This window comes from Balaenoptera acutorostrata, unplaced genomic scaffold, assembly GCF_949987535.1.
Source record: "Balaenoptera acutorostrata unplaced genomic scaffold, mBalAcu1.1 scaffold_847, whole genome shotgun sequence".
NCBI classification, from domain to species: Eukaryota; Metazoa; Chordata; class Mammalia; order Artiodactyla; family Balaenopteridae; genus Balaenoptera; species Balaenoptera acutorostrata.
Window position 1 is genome coordinate 23,037 of NW_026645581.1, and position 16,603 is coordinate 39,639.

The window sequence follows — 16,603 nt, forward strand, 5'->3', positions numbered from 1 at the left end:
TATCTCTTCATCCCATACCCCTAATTTGCCCCTCCCCCTTCCCTCTCCTCTTTCATAACGACTGGGTTATTCTATCTGTGAGTCTGTTTCTGTTTTGCATATACATTCATTTGTATTGTTTTTTTAGATCCCACGTATAAGTGACATGATAGTGTTTGTCTTTCTCTGTCTGGCTTATTTCACTAAGCACGATATTAACTACCAACCTGTTGGTAGGCTTTCAGTGATAACAAAAGCCACTCACACAGCAGGTTAGGGTAACTCTGTGGGAGTTACAGTCTAGAAATCTACAGACACACAGTAGTGGAGCCAAACCCCAATACAGTAAGTCCCCTACATATGAACGAGTTCCTTTCCTAGAGCGCGTTTGTAAGTCCAATTTGTTCATAAGTCCAACAAAGTTAGCCTAGGTACCCAACAGGTATCACAATTGGCTGTATAGTACCTTACTGTAATAGGTTTATAATACTTTTCACACAAATAATACATAAAAGACAAACAAACACAAGAAATAAAGAAAACATTTTTAATCTTACAGTACAGTACAGTACCTTGAAAAGTACAATAACACAGTATTGATACAACAGCTGGCATATAGGGGCTGGCATCGAGTGAACAGGCAAGAAGAGTTACTGACTGGAGGAGGGAGAGAAGGTGGGAGATGGTAGAGCTGAAGGATCGTCAACGATAGGAGACAGAGGGCAAGCTGCAGTTTCACTCACGCCATACGTGATTAGACATGCGAATGCACGTTCACATCTTTGAAAGTTCGCAACTTGAAGGTTCGTGTGTAGGGGATTTACTGTAGACTTTCTTCTGTGATCATCCACTGCAGCGACCCTCTAGTAACTCCTGACACAGTAGAGCTGCTGGCCATAGATGCTGGATCCCTTTTCGGGGGTGAAATGCCTTTTCCTGGCTGTAGAAAGTAAATCCATGGCTCTTCTTATGTGTTCAGACTGGCTTGAGACCCTGGCTTTAATAGACAAGGTCTGTAGGTCTTGAGGCTCATATTCTCCCTTTCCTCATCTGGGTAACAATAGAGTGATGACAGGCATTAAAACCTAGAGAGGATATAAAGGTCCATCATAATAAGGGTAGATTAGTGTATATCACAATGCCGTGTGCCAAAAATGGAGGTGAAGTTTCTGTCTCAGCTCATTACTCTGAAATCCCATAAACTGGGGTCTACTCTTTAGCCAGCTGGGTTTCTGAAGCCAAGTCATCAACAGGGCTTGTAATCAAGCTGGACAGTTACTTTAAAATGTGGGCAAACAAGTCCAGAGGTAAGGAAATAAACCAGGATGAGCAGAATAACTTGAGCCCACCCACTTTGGCAGATCACAGAGTGAGCTACACAGCAGAAAAACATTTTATGCCCGAGAACCTTAAAGTATAACCCTAAAAAAAAAGTGCTCAAAGAGTCTAGATATACTTTTATTCTTTGTAAACAAAGTTATTTCAGAGTGATTTCCCTGAAGGTTGGCATTACCCTGCCTAAAAGTTTGTGGTCAACAGAAGTCTTTTGGGAAAAGTCTTTAGCCACTTTGACGTAGAAAGTCAACGGCTTTTCCGAAATGTGACAGGCTCGTAAACCCCAAACAGGTCTGAATGGAGTAGAGGGGTGAGAGAATCAATTCTCCCTGTCATTCTAGTAGTTAAAAATATTGGAAACTATCCTCCATCAGTGCCTTGAATCTTTTATTTTCTTCCTTTAAGACTAAGCCACCTATAATAATTCAGCAGATGTTACAATTAAAGCCCACGGAGAGGTCTGTTCATTTATCTGGGCTGTGGGTTCTATCAAACATCCCTCAGTCATTTTCCATAGTCAGTAATTTTTTTTTTTTTAACCTGGCAATGATGTCAACTTCAGTAAGTTAAGATGCTATGCTCCCTTTGCTGTTTATGCTTCAGTGCCTTATTAAATGCACCAGCTAAACAGAAAATGTGGTATAAATATGTTTCATGAGTCATTTAAGGATTCAGCCAAGAGACATTGCAATTGACTTTTGAGTCCATTTTTAGAACAAACTCTTTCAAGACTCTCCTCAACGGGAATACTTCCCCCTGTACTAGAACTGACAAGGCTGTATGCATTACTTTATTTTGATACTGACATTTAAACAATAAAATAAAGCCATTTAAAACAAATAGTAGTGCTTTAAGTGTCTGGGCTGTCAAGACATCAAATTATATAACTTGGAAAAAATCAGAATTCATTGTTAATGGTATGCACTTAACACAAAGGGTCGCTGGAGTACTCACCAGATACATATTCAGCTACCATGTTGGCGCTAACAGGCTGTATTCCTTTAGATAGAATTGACTATATTCACTTAAATGGACTTGACTCAAGTACAATCACTGTATTCAAATGTCAAAAAAAAAAAAAAAAGAGAGAAAGAGGATGTCACAGAGGGTCACAAATTATGTTGGATTTTGACAGATTGTCGCCCTGCTTTACAAGAGCGGTAACATCTCATTTGTCACCGTTTGATCTGTAAGTGCGGGAATGGGAGCGGAAGACCCTCCATCTCCGCCACAATTTAATCGCTCTGAGGCCGACAGTGGTGGTGGGAGCCACCTGCCCGTGCACTGCACTGCTGATCTGTTTTAATTTAATTGTCCGTCAGCTGGATGAAAGCATAAATCGTCTCTCTTTGATCTGCAAATGGTGTGTTTTTGTAAAGCAGGGTGTGGAGTCAGGGAGAAAGGACTTCAAATTTCGTGTAGCCTGGACATTGTGGCCCTGTGGAGACACCAGAAGTGATATTTTACTGTACAGGAGTTGCAAACCAAGAAAAGACTCTCTTGGGAAACTTGTGACAGAGCAGGGAAAATAGCAAAAGGAAACCTATTTGGGTTAAGAGGCTAACAATGAAATGAAAGCTTATGAGTGTAATGAGATATCGTTCTTAGAAAACGAAAAACAATTCTCCCATTCATATCTATCATCTTTTTTTTAAATTTATTTTTTAATCGAAGTATAGTTGATTTACCATGTCGTGTTAGTTTCGGGCGTATAGCAAAGTGATTCAATTTTACATATATATGTGTGTGTATATATATTCTTTTTCAGATTCTCTTATAGGTTATTACAAAGTATCGAGTGTCATTCCCCATATCTATCATCTTTTAAACAACATTTTGTTGTTGTTAGTGTTGGAACTTTGGCTGCAAGAGAAACAACAGAGGAGAAGGTTAAAGGAGTTTTTTTATATTGCCACTGTGAACGGTCAGCATTATTTTATTATTTTTATTAAACCACAGTTGATTTACAATATTGTGTTAGTTTCAGGTGTGAATGGGCGGCATTATTAATGCCACCTGAAGTTTTCTGAGCATGATGTGAACAGTAAAAGATGATTTTGTTAAAATTGGGATGTGGAAAGAGGCATGCACTTTTAAATAAAATGAATGACGTGATGATAGAACACAATAAACGTTACATCAAAATAGTTTTTATGAGCCTTTAAGTGGTCTCACAGACAAACATTTTAAGGTGCTTTCCATGTCATTTCATAGTCTTTTTCCCAGAATCACAAATAATATATTTTTATAAATAAAAAGGAAACACTTTATAGCACTTCTGCCAAAAATAAATTGGGTAATGAAGAATTGTCAAAAACACATTCAGTGTCTTGTTTTTAAAACAATAACTTCTTACTGCAGAGATCAAAGCAGTAATACAGGGTTTTATAACCATGAGTATAAACGTTTCCACCATTATAAGATATTACCATTATAATAGTGTTTTTATGACTCCTGTAAACAGAAACTTGGGGACATGCTACACATTTTTATACAAAAAGTTTCCAATATTTTTAAAAATTAATAACCAAACTATTTCTAAAGAAGAATCCATTTTGGGAAAAATCCCCAGGAGTAACCCAGAAATTTCCAAAAGACTTCCCCCAGTCCACAGGGAATCACTCCACAAACCAAAGAAAAATTCCCCCTGAAATTGCTTTAGGATCCCATGGAAAGCAGGAACAATTTACAGTTCAATTCGAAAAGCTCCAAATTTCTTCACTGGCAATGGTTCTAATAAAATTACCAGCAGAGGAGAAGGGCCCTGAAGGCCAACTGAGTCATCCTGCTTATTCTGGCCCATGTATTTAGTTGGCTTTCTCCTTCCATAATTCCCATTAATGGCTTTTCTAAGCAGTATTTGCATAGGAAGCATAAAGGTGTCTCTGCCGCGTCCATTTATTAAGTTATTCCACTTTGAGGCCGCAGGCTCAGGGGTAAACATAGCTGAGCTTTTAGGTTCAATAAGTCCCACAAAGCAGTTTTGGAAGAACCTGAATTTTTATAATGGGATTCTGAGGAGTGTCAAGTAAATTGTGGTTGTGACACTAATGTTAGTGTGAGGGAAACGAGAGAGCAGAGTATTATGGATTCTTCCCACCTTGTAGAGCTAAGCTCTGCTGATGTATTTGGGCCTAGGACAGACTACACAGAAGAGGGAAGGGAAAGAGGGAAGGAGAAGAAGGAGGTAGAAGAAAGAGGAATGGAGAAAAGAAGATAAAGGGTGTTGTGTTACATTGTGTATGTATTTTGGGAAGTGATGTAGGGCCACCAACAAGTGCCCTTAGGTGCCCTTTACTGTAACTCAGGATGTCTACTCTTCTGCTTCCATTTTACAGCACCTTAGAATTGCATCAGTTCCTCAAAGGCAAGTCCTTCCTACTTTCCTTCTTCCCTTCCTTCCTTCTCCCTTCCTTTCTTTTCAAGCAAGAGTAAATATTCAGAGCATCAAGTTTATAGACTACTGTCATCAGACACCTCCTGGCATTCGTCTTTTTCTAACCCCTCCATCTCTTCAGTTACTAAGCCTAGTGGATTCTACCTACAGAAGATCCTTTGACTGCATCTCTTTCTACTCATCCCCCCTTGCCACTGTATTTTTTTATTTTTTTGTCTGAGCCATGGGGCATGAGGGATCTTAGTTCCCTGACCGGGGATCAAACCCCTGCCCCCTGCAGTGGAAGCGCAGAGTCTTAACCACTGGACCACCAGGGAAGTCTCCCCTTGCTGCTACTTTAGTATAGATTGTTTTCCTTTATCACCCAGGCTATGAAGTAATCTCCATTGGTCTATGTGTCTACGGTGCCTTCTGTTCCGGACTTTCGCACTGCACAGGATAAAGTCCAAACCCCCTACCAGTTGTCTAAGCGGCCATTCACACTTAGAACCCAGTTGACCTCCCTGGCCTCCTTCAGCTGCGGTATGTTTTAGCCACCCCGCTCTTCTCACGACTGCTGGCACGTCGCAGGCTCTCCATGCCTCCGTGTCTCTGCTTATTCATTCTCTCAACCTGGAGTGCCCTTCTCACCTGTGTCTTTGCCTAGAGAAATTCAACACATCTCAAAGAAATCACTTCCATTTTGTGAAGACTTCCTGAATCCTCTGGCAGAATTAATTGTTTCTTGCTCTACATTCCCATAGGTTTTTTTTTTTTTTTTTACATACCTCTAGTGTAGTACAAAATATATTACAGTGAGTTATTAAAAAGAGTCCCCCAGTGGATTCTGGGCCCTTGAAGGCAGGCAATAAGTTTTATTCTTGTCTGACCTCCTCTCTTCCTGCCCCTAAACCCAGCATAGTGTTTGTGACCTGAGTCCATTTTCCATCAGTATTGATGATAAACTCATTGGCAAGGGTTATTCCAGGAAGTTTCTTTGGAGGCTTAACTTGAATTGTGTGCGTGTGTGTGTGTGTGTGTGTGTGTGTGTGTTTATAGGTGCATTATATTTGTTAGTAGGCTTAATATTTATATATACTCATGAGATTTTTTTTTTTTTTTAATTATTAGCACCTTTTAATTATTATTTATTTATTTATTTATTTGGCTGTGTTGGGTCTTTGTTTCTGTGCGAGGGCTTCCTCCAGCTGCGGCAAGCGGGGGCCACTCTTCATCGCGGTGCGCGGGCCTCTCACCATCGCGGCCTCACCTGCTACGGAGCACAGGCTCCAGACGCGCAGGCTCAGCAGTTGTGGCTCACGGGCCTAGTTGCTCCGCGGCATGTGGGATCCTCCCAGACCAGGGCTCGAACCCGTGTCCCCTGCATTGGCAGGTGGACTCTCGACCACTGCACCACCAGGGAAGCCCCTACTCATGAGATTTTATCTCTAGTGACTAGGCTAGGCTCTTTATACCAGTTGAATTTATCCTTCAGGCTCGTCTAAGACAATCTGGCGATTGATTTCTGTGACAAGGAAACACAAGGAAGAGAGAGACAGAGAGAAAGAAGACCCTACCATTTATATTAAGGACCTACTGTGTGCCAAACTTGGTCCTAGATGCTTTTTATAATCTTAGTTATATCCCTCAGAGGCAGTAAAACAGCTAGATCCCAGTTCTACCACTTTTGTTTGAGAAAACCTGGGCATTTACTTAGCCACTATGTGCTCTGTTGCCTTTGCTTTTTTCCTCATAGGATTGGTGTAAGGAATAAGTTAGTAAATGTAAAGATCTTAAGACAATGCTTTGCACCTGATAAGTACTCAGTACTGTAAACAGATTGTGTGTGTGTGTGTGTGTATTTCAGCAGCACTTATTATCCTCATATCCTTAGAGATAGAGTGTTTGGGTATCCTGCCCAAAGTCACATAGATAGTAAGTGGCAGAGCTGAACATGGGGTGGTGGGAACCAAATTCACCGCTTTAGGCACTTACAGCACACCTCTCTCTCCAGCATTCATGTTTAGAGCCTGTCCTAATCATTAGTAAGGAGATGCAGAAGAAAAACAAATTAACATGGTCTTATCGTGCTGTAGCTAAATCAAATGAAGAAAAAAAAAATACTCCTCTAAATATCCTTTAAATGCCTTCAAGGCCCCATAAGCTACATTGACTTAACTTACTACAGAGATGGGTAAATTAGGCAAGGATAAAGTTGGTTGATGGGGATCTGTAAGCCTGTAGTTTTCTAAACTCAATGGTGAATCCTGCCAACAACTGGAATTCTGGTTTGGGAGACGGCAGCATCTTTAGGATCATTTTGGAACCTGGAGCAAAAGAAAATATACACATTGAATTTTGTACAATTATGTAGACTTTAAGGGCACTTGATGTTTTTAAAGATTATAAGTCTATTTTAATAACTTATATTTCTATTTCTAAGTGTGTGACCTTTACATTGAAGGCACATCTACTATTGTACATTCCGCTCTGTACCAAATACTGTACAGGGAAATAAATGAGGGCTAGGCCCTTCTGTGACAGTGAACTTCACTTTCGTGGAGACTGATCAATCTTGAGAGGTGATAAATGCCGGTGGAAAGGTACAGTAAGCCATCATATACTAAATATGGAAAAGTACTTTTAAATAATACTGAAATGTGCAAAATATAACCTGACAGCCACCACCAAATAGAATTGTGGGCCCAGATTTTGTTTGACAGTATTAGCGACTAATGAAGATTTGGACAGGAAATGGCAGCATACACAACATACACGTTAGCTAGTGTATCAATAATAAGGTTATTTTTATATTTGTGTCTCCTATCTTTTCATGGCAGATTATTTTAAGAAAAGAGTAGGCTTGTTACTTCTAAAATGGATTTCAGTGAAGATTATGTCCTGAATCCCAGAGTATTCTGTTTTATTGAACCTGATTAAAAGCGTTAGGGATCCTACTCGGCATTTTTTCACAAAACAGATCTTGCGGAAACATGAAAACCTCAGTTGTTGTTTTTGTGGTTTCTGGATAGAAGTAAGAATGTAGGAGTATCAGAGTCTGCACCCACCTGGAGGTCAGGACTCTGCAGCAGAAGCTGTGTCAAGGACGAAGCGCAGTCTCCCAGGTAGACGCCATCAAAGGTTCCCTAGAGACAAGTACACACTAAGTGTTGGCTTCCTTGAGAAAAGATCTGTGTTCTCCTCATTTGATGTTTATGTGCCAGGCATTGTGCTGGGTTTTAAATATACAATAGCAAACAAAAGCTAGTATGACCCAGTTTCTGAGAAAAAGTTGATAATCTCATGCATAATAATCTCAGGAGTAAGTGTACCTGAAACTTCTAGGTAGCAGAGTAGATGGTGCTATCAAGTACATGTAATAGATGAAAAAGCACAGCTTGTTTGAACATCTGATGTTCTACACATTACAAACACCCATTTGTAATAGATTTGTCACAAAGAGGTAGCTTTCATTGGAGATTCTAGAATGCAAGAGAGAAGGTGAAAGAAAATTCAAAACCAATAACTAGGGGAGATATTCCAGTCCTGCAAATTCCTCTGAGCAATACAGAGGACATCTATGTTATTTGTTTGTGTAACTCTCAGAAGATACAGTCCCTCCTGTGTTTTGTTTTGTTTCCTAGAGTATTCTGGATATTACTAATTTCAGAGGTGTTTTGTGGACTAGAGGAAATTGGTAAAGGTGTTCTTGGAACAAGGTGCAATCTGATTGCTTCATTAGATTTTAATAATATGCTTGGTGATTTCTGCTATTTTAAATGAGCTCCAATCCCCATTGAACCATCAGACTTGGGAACTGTGTAACTGTGTCTGTGGTTGGGAGACGGGTTAAGCTAAAGGTGGCAGCCCATCGGTTGTAGAACCAAATATAGAACACTGGCTTCTGAGTTCAGTGTCTGGGCCCTAGACACAAGGGCCCGGTAATGTTGTCCAGCCCCACCGTTTCTGTGAATTGAACCCCCGGAACTCCAGGGAGGATTAGGTACGATTTGGTGAATCTATGATTCCCTAAGAAGGTCTTCGGATGTCTAAAAATATCTTCCTTTTCTCTCTTGACACTTAGAGGAAATCTACTGCATGATCCCCTCAGAAAGAGGACTGAAATGAATTTATGACCTGAATGCCTATATTAAATATTTGCCCTAAAAACAATGAGACCAGGGCAACTATGCATATGTGAAATATGCATTGTTTCGGGAGAACATTTTCAGAATCTGCAGTCATGACAAAAGCAATAAAGGAGGATAATATTTAAGTTGATAAAAGATGCAAACATGGCTTTATTGGGTCTCTAAATTCAAATTAAAAGAATAAATATTTCATCAGTGATACTAATTAAAGATTGGTCAAAGATTTGTCTGTGTCTCCTATAGCAAATACCAATCAGAACTGATTAAGAGAAGTAACATTTATTGGACTGCTCAGTTCATAATACTATGAAGTCTGTTTTACTGAGTAATGGTTATTTGATTATTACTTGATTTTCAAATGACATTAGTACTCCATGCCATTTTGCTCTTTCCACAGAGCTAAGTTTGGATCTGGGCATGGGGGTAGTAATGCTTTGGGATGATTAATTCTATAAGCCGGGGTTATAGTGGTTTTGTGTGGATATGTGTGGTTTTAGTGTCTTCATCTGGTTCCATCCTTGCTTTAAAAAAAGCCGATTTAAAAATTGATTGAAAGGACTCTGATATTCAGGCACTTAGCATTTGATCATCATAGTCACATGTTTCTTTTCCATTTTGTTTAAATATTTATACGTCTCATTAGATGCAAGATTCTGATAAAATAGTTTGTGCACTCAGTAATAAGGGCTATTGCGGAAATAGAGAATGGAGAAGATGATGTAAAATGAAGGCCACGGTCACTGGCTTGGGTCTCCTGTATATCAGAATGGGGCTGCTCAGTGGTAGGGTCCAGGGGTTGGTCTTTCAGAAGTAGGTGTGAATATGTACACATAGGGTTTATGTTGTACCTTCTTTCTGTCCAGTTTCATTCTTTAGATTTTGAAGCATGTAAATTGCCAGGAAACCATCCACTCTGTCCACCTTTCCAGACCATCGTGTTTGCTCTAGATTTCCTTACTTCTTGGCTTTGTAAGAAAGACTGATGCAAAAAAATGTTTTTGCTTGTCCGCATAATAAATATAAACAAGTGAATCAGAGGTCACCATGATGTAGCCTCATGTCAACCTTTGTCGCCAGTTTTTTCAGTATGTAACTCCACTTTTCTCAAGGTCAGGGTCATGGGCAGGTGGGGATGTGGTCAGCGTTGAGATGGGACTATCTTGAACCCTCTCAGGAGTCCACATGTGATCAGAATAGACTAGAGATTTCCTTTATGCTCTCTAGGTAACATGCTTTCATGAATGTAGAAATTCTTTACGGTTTCCTAAGGACAACAAAACCATTATGGATTCAGTGGCTCTCGTATAACGAGAGGGTTCTCTCTGAACAACCTCTTTCAAAGAAGATCTACAGAACCATCTGTGGATTTATCTAACGATAAATCCTCTTTCTCTGTTAACCAGATGGAAAGTACTAGAGCACTGTGACAACTCTTCCTTCCCCCTCAACAGTTGGGCTGTGCGTGCACGTAGACACATGTCTACTTGCAGCTGTCTTTGTGAGCAAATCTATGAAACAATGAAGAGTTAAAACAATTCTCCGAATGGCCTGGGCATGCTGCTCCCACTCTGTATGTATGTGTTACATACCAGGTACATTAAAATTCACATTTAAATTTCAAATGAGTTAAATACACCATTGCTTTCAAATAAGTGACTGATTTTTGTTCCTCTCATGTTATATTAATATTAATATTATGGAATCCTGTAGCCTGGCATTCCTTGCTGACTATCTGATAATTGGGTCGGTGGGGGAGGACTGAGGGTCATCTTGTTTAGCTTATCTCTGCAAGAGAAAGAGGGCCCCATAATAAGGGAAAGCGGCAATAAAATGGTAACAAAAAAATTGAAAAGAAGATTTAACCTCTGGCCAATTTGAAACATATCCCAGGGAATCCATAGAGAAAAAGATAAAGTGTGACTATGAGTAAGTTAACTAAACACATTACACTGTGAGAGCAAATGGAGTTAGTCCATTGTACATGTTTAATTTCCTATTAGTCTCTGGCGTTTACTACCACGCCTGAGTTGGGGCATCTGTAAATTCAGTTAAATACAGTGCATTGTCTAAACATATCACAGCTCCAATCAGTCACCCCAGCTGCTGATAAGAAGCCTCTTGTATTATTGAATCTACAATGGGGAGGCTCTGCAGGCACCAAGATAACAGCTAGGTATTTCACTTTTAAGTATGGAAAGAAAGGAAGAAAAAAAAAAGGAACCTAGCTGCTTGCCTTTGCTTTTACAGCTCTGACATTTATTACCACTCTCAGATCTGCTATACACTAGTGATGTGATTTTGGTTTCGGATGTATTATGTCTTTCTTTGGTTTTAACTTAAACTCTGTGAATCAAAGAGAAGGAAGGAGAGCAGGGGCAGCAAAGCGGTACAAACAAACCAGAAGATCAGCTTTTCCCTTCCTATGAAAATAACAGCAACTTCTTCAGAAGATGTTTTTGTGTTTTGTTTTGTTTCATTTTTTTAATCTAAGCTCTCTTTATTGATTTGTGCTTTTCTTCCAGGCTGGGTACATAAGGATGAAACCCAGTCTTTCCCTTACTTTTCTTTTTCATAGTTTCATTGAAATTTTTAGTAGAGGTCCTCTAATGATTGATCTCAGAAAGCAAATCGCTTTGACCCTAATGAACTAGAGGGCAAGTCTGTGCATAATCTAGCAAATGCCTTTCCCAAGTTCCACATACGATTTTTCGTTCCTATTGTTATTATTATTTTATTTAGTCTTCATATTACGTTACTTATTATGTTACTTATATTATACCAATCTTTCCACTTTTGGTGACAGTATAGATATATAGAAATGTTTTTAGATATAATGCTATCTTTCATTTTAAACACTTCTTTTGCAAGGGAGATGGGAATGGTGCCTCTCATTCCTGAGAATTATTCATATACCATTTTCTAAAATCTTATTCAGATACTGGCTATTATGTTGTGTGGAAATCACAGTAATACCTGTTTTGCACTTTGTTTTTTAATAGAATGATTGATAATCTTTTGCAAACTGCACCATATGTCCAACATTCACATATTTGTGAAAGTACGAATCGCATTGCCTTCATTTGATTTTATGAGTTTATATTTCCTCTTTCCCAAACAGATGTTTTACTACAGCTGCTATTTGTTTAGTAAATTGGTTCACAGGCAATAGTTCTGTTTTCATATAACATTAAGGATCTGACCAAAAACGTTAATGGGAAAAAAAAGAAAAAGAAGAAGAAGAAGAAAAGAACAAGTAACTTCTTTATCAAGTTCCTGTTTGAGCTTTGTTTCTTGGTTACGTTTTTTTTGGCCTAGTTTTGTGCCGTGCTTCTCTTTACAATAGCGGCCTCCTTGTACACACATATGCATCCGCCCCTCACATACAGGCATCTCCCCCCGCCCTTCCATCCACCTGTCCTCCTGGTAACAAGCCAAAGCAGCCCTAAGGCCACAGGGGTAGGGTTTCAGTATATTCCAAAGATGTAGTTATCCTGCACAGAAACACTACTGTGTCTTTGGTGACAAACAGCGATATAATTTGCCTTTTTAAAGTGAAAAGGTCAAGAGTAATGGTTTAGATCAAGGAGCAACAGCTAAATATTTTAGGTGATACAGGTCATGGAAAACAGTGTAAATGCGGAAGTTAGCGGGTGAACGCTAGGTATTAGAAACGGATTATTGGCTCATGCAAGTGACCCGATCCCTTTCTAATGCCCCAGGATGCACTTCTATAGAAAGCTTACTGTTTCTTAGAGATGAGGTTGATGATCCAGTTATGAAAGCCTGCTTAAGCCTAGTGCCCTTTATCAAGCTATTGTCTCTCAGCTCTAAGCCCACTCTTTTTTGTGTGTGTGATGTGGTGGCTGGGATTCTAGGCAGGAGGAGAGAGAAGAAATTGGATCTTTATGTTTGCTTCCTGTTGACTTTTTCCTGACAGTGCCATCCCATCAAAGACCCTTTGTCCTGGCATTGACAGTTGGCTCCGTTTCTAGCTCTTTCTGGCACTCCCGCTCAAGCCCCATTAGCATAAGCTCAGAGGTCTGAGTCTTAGTCCAGTGGGGACCTCTTTGCTGGGCTTCCAGATTCTGATAGTACTGAATCTTCCTTGTGCTCCCACAGTTTCCAGAAGCTTCCTGCAGTTAGGATCTCTGCCCTATTTTTGCTCTTGCAGTTCTCCAACACCCTTTGAACCAGTTTCTCATATTAAATTCTCCCTGTTGAAATGCCTAGTATGGTTTCTGTCTTCCCATCTGGACTCTGACAAAAGTAGAACAACAATTTCCTCCTTTATATGCATTATTTCTCTTAATGTCACATCCTCATTTCCTCACTGGGTGGTAGAATTTGTAACCAGAATGTTATGGCATAAATTAAAGAATTTTCTGTTTTCTTTATTGGAAATCTCAGCGTTTTATAGAATCGTTTGAAAATGACTGAGATCGCTGAATCACTGTGCTTGCGTTTCATTTCTTATATGTCTGTGACTTAAACTGATTTGCAGCCGGTGATCTTTTGTGGAGTATTCACAGGCTCCTTAGCATTCAATAGTGTCTTTTTATGGTGAGGATTAAATAGAAATCTATCTTCATCCGGCAAGTAGTCAAACCAGATAAAGCAGATAGGTAAATAAAGTTATAACAAATATTTGCAAACTACTTCAGTGAAAATTAGGGTCGATTCATGGATTGTGTCAGTCTTTTGGAGAATGGATGAATAAGATACATTTTGAAAAAGTTTGTGTAGAATGTGGGCTTTGAGTTACATGTTAAAGTAAGCAGAGGAGTTTAGTGTGAAAAATGAACAAGAGGAACTATTAATGAAAATTAAATGATATTTAAGAACTACATAGATTAATTTCCTTTAAAAATGTCATTCAGTATACACAATGATTAAAATGGGATTTTAAGTGATATCAAATATAAAAGCAAGACATTAATGTGCTTATTCTGATTAATATAGATAGTGGCTAAATTCAGTAATTCAAAAAGATAATGCTTTGAAATCTTTATTATCAGATTTTGCTATCTGTAGCAACCAAATTAAAGATTATCTCCACCTATTGTTTTCTTTCGTGCTATATAGATGTAGTTTAACACCATTATGATACAGCTGAAAAATTATTTTGTCTTCATTTTCTTCATGTATACAATGAAAACAATGTCAGATTATTGATCAGTTACTAAAGACAAATTTAAATTTACAGCAAGTTTACATTTATTTCCTGAACCTTGAACATGAGGAAATCATTTCAGTGTCCTGTTAAGCTGGGAAGATGTTACTCAGCTAGGTAATTCATTGGATCATCATTTTGAAAACTTGGTTCATCTAGACTGTCAGAGAAATTCTTGCACAGTTTTAGAATAATCCCTGCAGAACTTCTCTCCATTGCACTGAATCAGCAATCCACTTGGGAACGTTTAACCTGGAATAGATAACCCAGAGAGGCCTGGCATTAAAATGGCCAAAGTGTTCCAGGTCAGGGTAGGGATTAGTCGGACACAATGGTTCATGGAAAAATTTTATTAGCACCTGTTATAGTTGGCCCTAGCTCTGATTTTCTTATCCCAGCCTTCTTGTTTGAAAAGTGCAAAGATTATATTTGGTGTTGAAGAATATTTGCTTTCACAAGCCAAATTTTATTTTTTGCATTATGTTTCATCACAAAAGCTGGTATGTACCTAGAATAGTCACAAGCCTTGGCAGGCTCACGACAAGCTAGGTAGGGTCTGAGAACATTTAGACTCCTCGGGAAAATGTAATGGAAAAGGAATCACATTCCTCTTGGCATAGCCAGGCATAGCCAGGCCCTCCTCATCCTTTCCACTAATCATTATGAAATCCCTACAGATGTCAAAGGCTCATTCAAGCCAGCACTTTCTGTGCTAACGCAGATTGTAGCCTTCACTGTGTGTTAAACAATTACTCTATTTGAAAGCACCAGGAGTTTAAGCAGAACGCAAAAAGACTAGGACTGATTCAGACATTTTCATACATGTTTATCTTATGTTTACTTACTAGCTGTGTGACCTTAGGCAAGTCATTCACCCATTTTGAGCCTTCATTTATTTCTTTGTTAAATGAAGGCATTTTAGTAATCTCCCAAGGGCCCGTTTCAGTTGTAAGGGCTTTGAATAGATTTCAGTTTTTAAAATTATGCGGGGTACTGAAAATTTTTCTAGAATTTTATGAAGTCTGCTACAGAAAGTCTGGCAGATTCCTAATAGTTAAGGGGCCATATAACACGATACTTTTTTGGGGGGGGTGGGTCATGACGCAAGTCACTTCTTTCTGTGTCTTTATTTTCCCTTCTAAATTGTAGGTAGTAATATCTGCCTCCTGTTGTGGTGATTAATGAAATAATTTTCCAACCTGGGGGCACGGGGGGTGTGGGCACAACAGCTATGACAAGGGACATGGGAAACAAGCCACTGAAGAGAAAGCGGCTGCGAAGTGCTAACTTGCAGTAAACCTGTAACTCCCAAACCCACCACATTCTTGCCCTAAATAAAAGTCCATCCTTGCTTATTCCATTTGAAGTCGTGTTTCTCTGTCCGAACCCAAACAAGTCATGAGAATGAATACTGTTTAGTAAATGTTTTCAGTCACAGATCCCCTTGTTTCCCCATAACACTCGAGATGTGTTCCGTATAGTTTTGGTCTCCAGGTTTCTGGGAGATCCTCGCCTTCCCTGTTCTGCGTTTGTGTTTTGCCTCTAAGGTTGGCTCCCGATGCGGTGGCTCCGAGGCGCCCCGGACGGAGGCGGGGCACGTGTGCGGAGGGGAGGCCCCAGGGCGGCGGCGGGGTGCGCGGGCTGCCGGCCAGGGCTCCTTCCCAGGGCGGCCCCTCCACCCAGCAGAGCCCCTGGCCCCGCGCCCATCTGGGGCGGGCCGACAGCCTGCGGGGGGCCGGGGGGCCGCGAGGGGGGGCGGGAGGCCGAGCTGGCAGTCGGAGCCGAGCATCCCCCGCCCGCATCTGCAGCCGCCGTGTCCCTCGACCCGCATCCCACATCCCTCATCCCTCATCCCTCATCCCTCATCCCTCATCCCGCCTCCCTTCTCCCGCCTCCGCTGGCCGGCTTGGGAGGCCTCTGCGAAGCCCTTAACGACCTCCGCGAGTCAACTCCCAGCGGAGAATTGGGGAGGGATGCAGAAGCAGCTTTTTCTCCCTCATCATTTGAGAGGCTATTCTGTCTTTAACAATCTGCGCTCCGAAGGGAGAGCTTGAAGTGAATATATCCGTCAAAGAAACAGGATGCATCCTGTGTACAAGCAGAACGCCTCCGTTCTGTTTTCTGACACCTGCTTGAAGGCCGTTCGTTCTGTGTTGGTTACTCTCGATGTGCATACATTTAAACAATTGAATTAAATAAGGAAATCTAGCTGAAAGTGACATGATCCTTTATTCTAAAGTTCTTTCACAGGACTTGGGGTAAAGTCAGTAATCCCATAGACCCCAAAAGTAGATTTTGTGGAGAGAATTCTATCTTTTCTTTTTTTTTTTTAAATAGACATTATTTTTTTTAAAGTAGTTTGAGGTTCACAGCAAAATTGAGTGGAAGGCACAGAGTTCCCATATATTCCCTCCCCCACTATCAACACCTGGCACAGGAGTTATATATTTGTTACGATAGACCTACACTGACACACACTGACACATCACGATCACCCAAAGTTCATATTGACATTGGGGTTCATGCTTAGTGTTCTCTGGGTTTATCTACCATTCCAGGATCACACAGAATAGTTTCACTGCCCTAAAAACT

General features: G+C 40.2%; 1 long non-coding RNA gene across 1 annotated transcript in view; it reads right to left on the reverse strand.

Moving 5' to 3' along the window:
• Window positions 1–887: 887 nt before the first annotated feature.
• LOC103006451 (uncharacterized) overlaps window positions 888–16,603 on the reverse strand; it is a 52,631-nt gene continuing 36,915 nt past the window's right edge. The window contains exons 2-6 of the long non-coding RNA XR_009006806.1: window positions 8,023–8,172; window positions 7,759–7,836; window positions 6,874–7,017; window positions 2,269–2,367; window positions 888–1,064 (exon numbers count right to left, since the gene is read on the reverse strand). This is a non-coding gene — a long non-coding RNA (uncharacterized LOC103006451). The remainder of the gene's footprint in view (window positions 1,065–2,268; window positions 2,368–6,873; window positions 7,018–7,758; window positions 7,837–8,022; window positions 8,173–16,603) is intronic.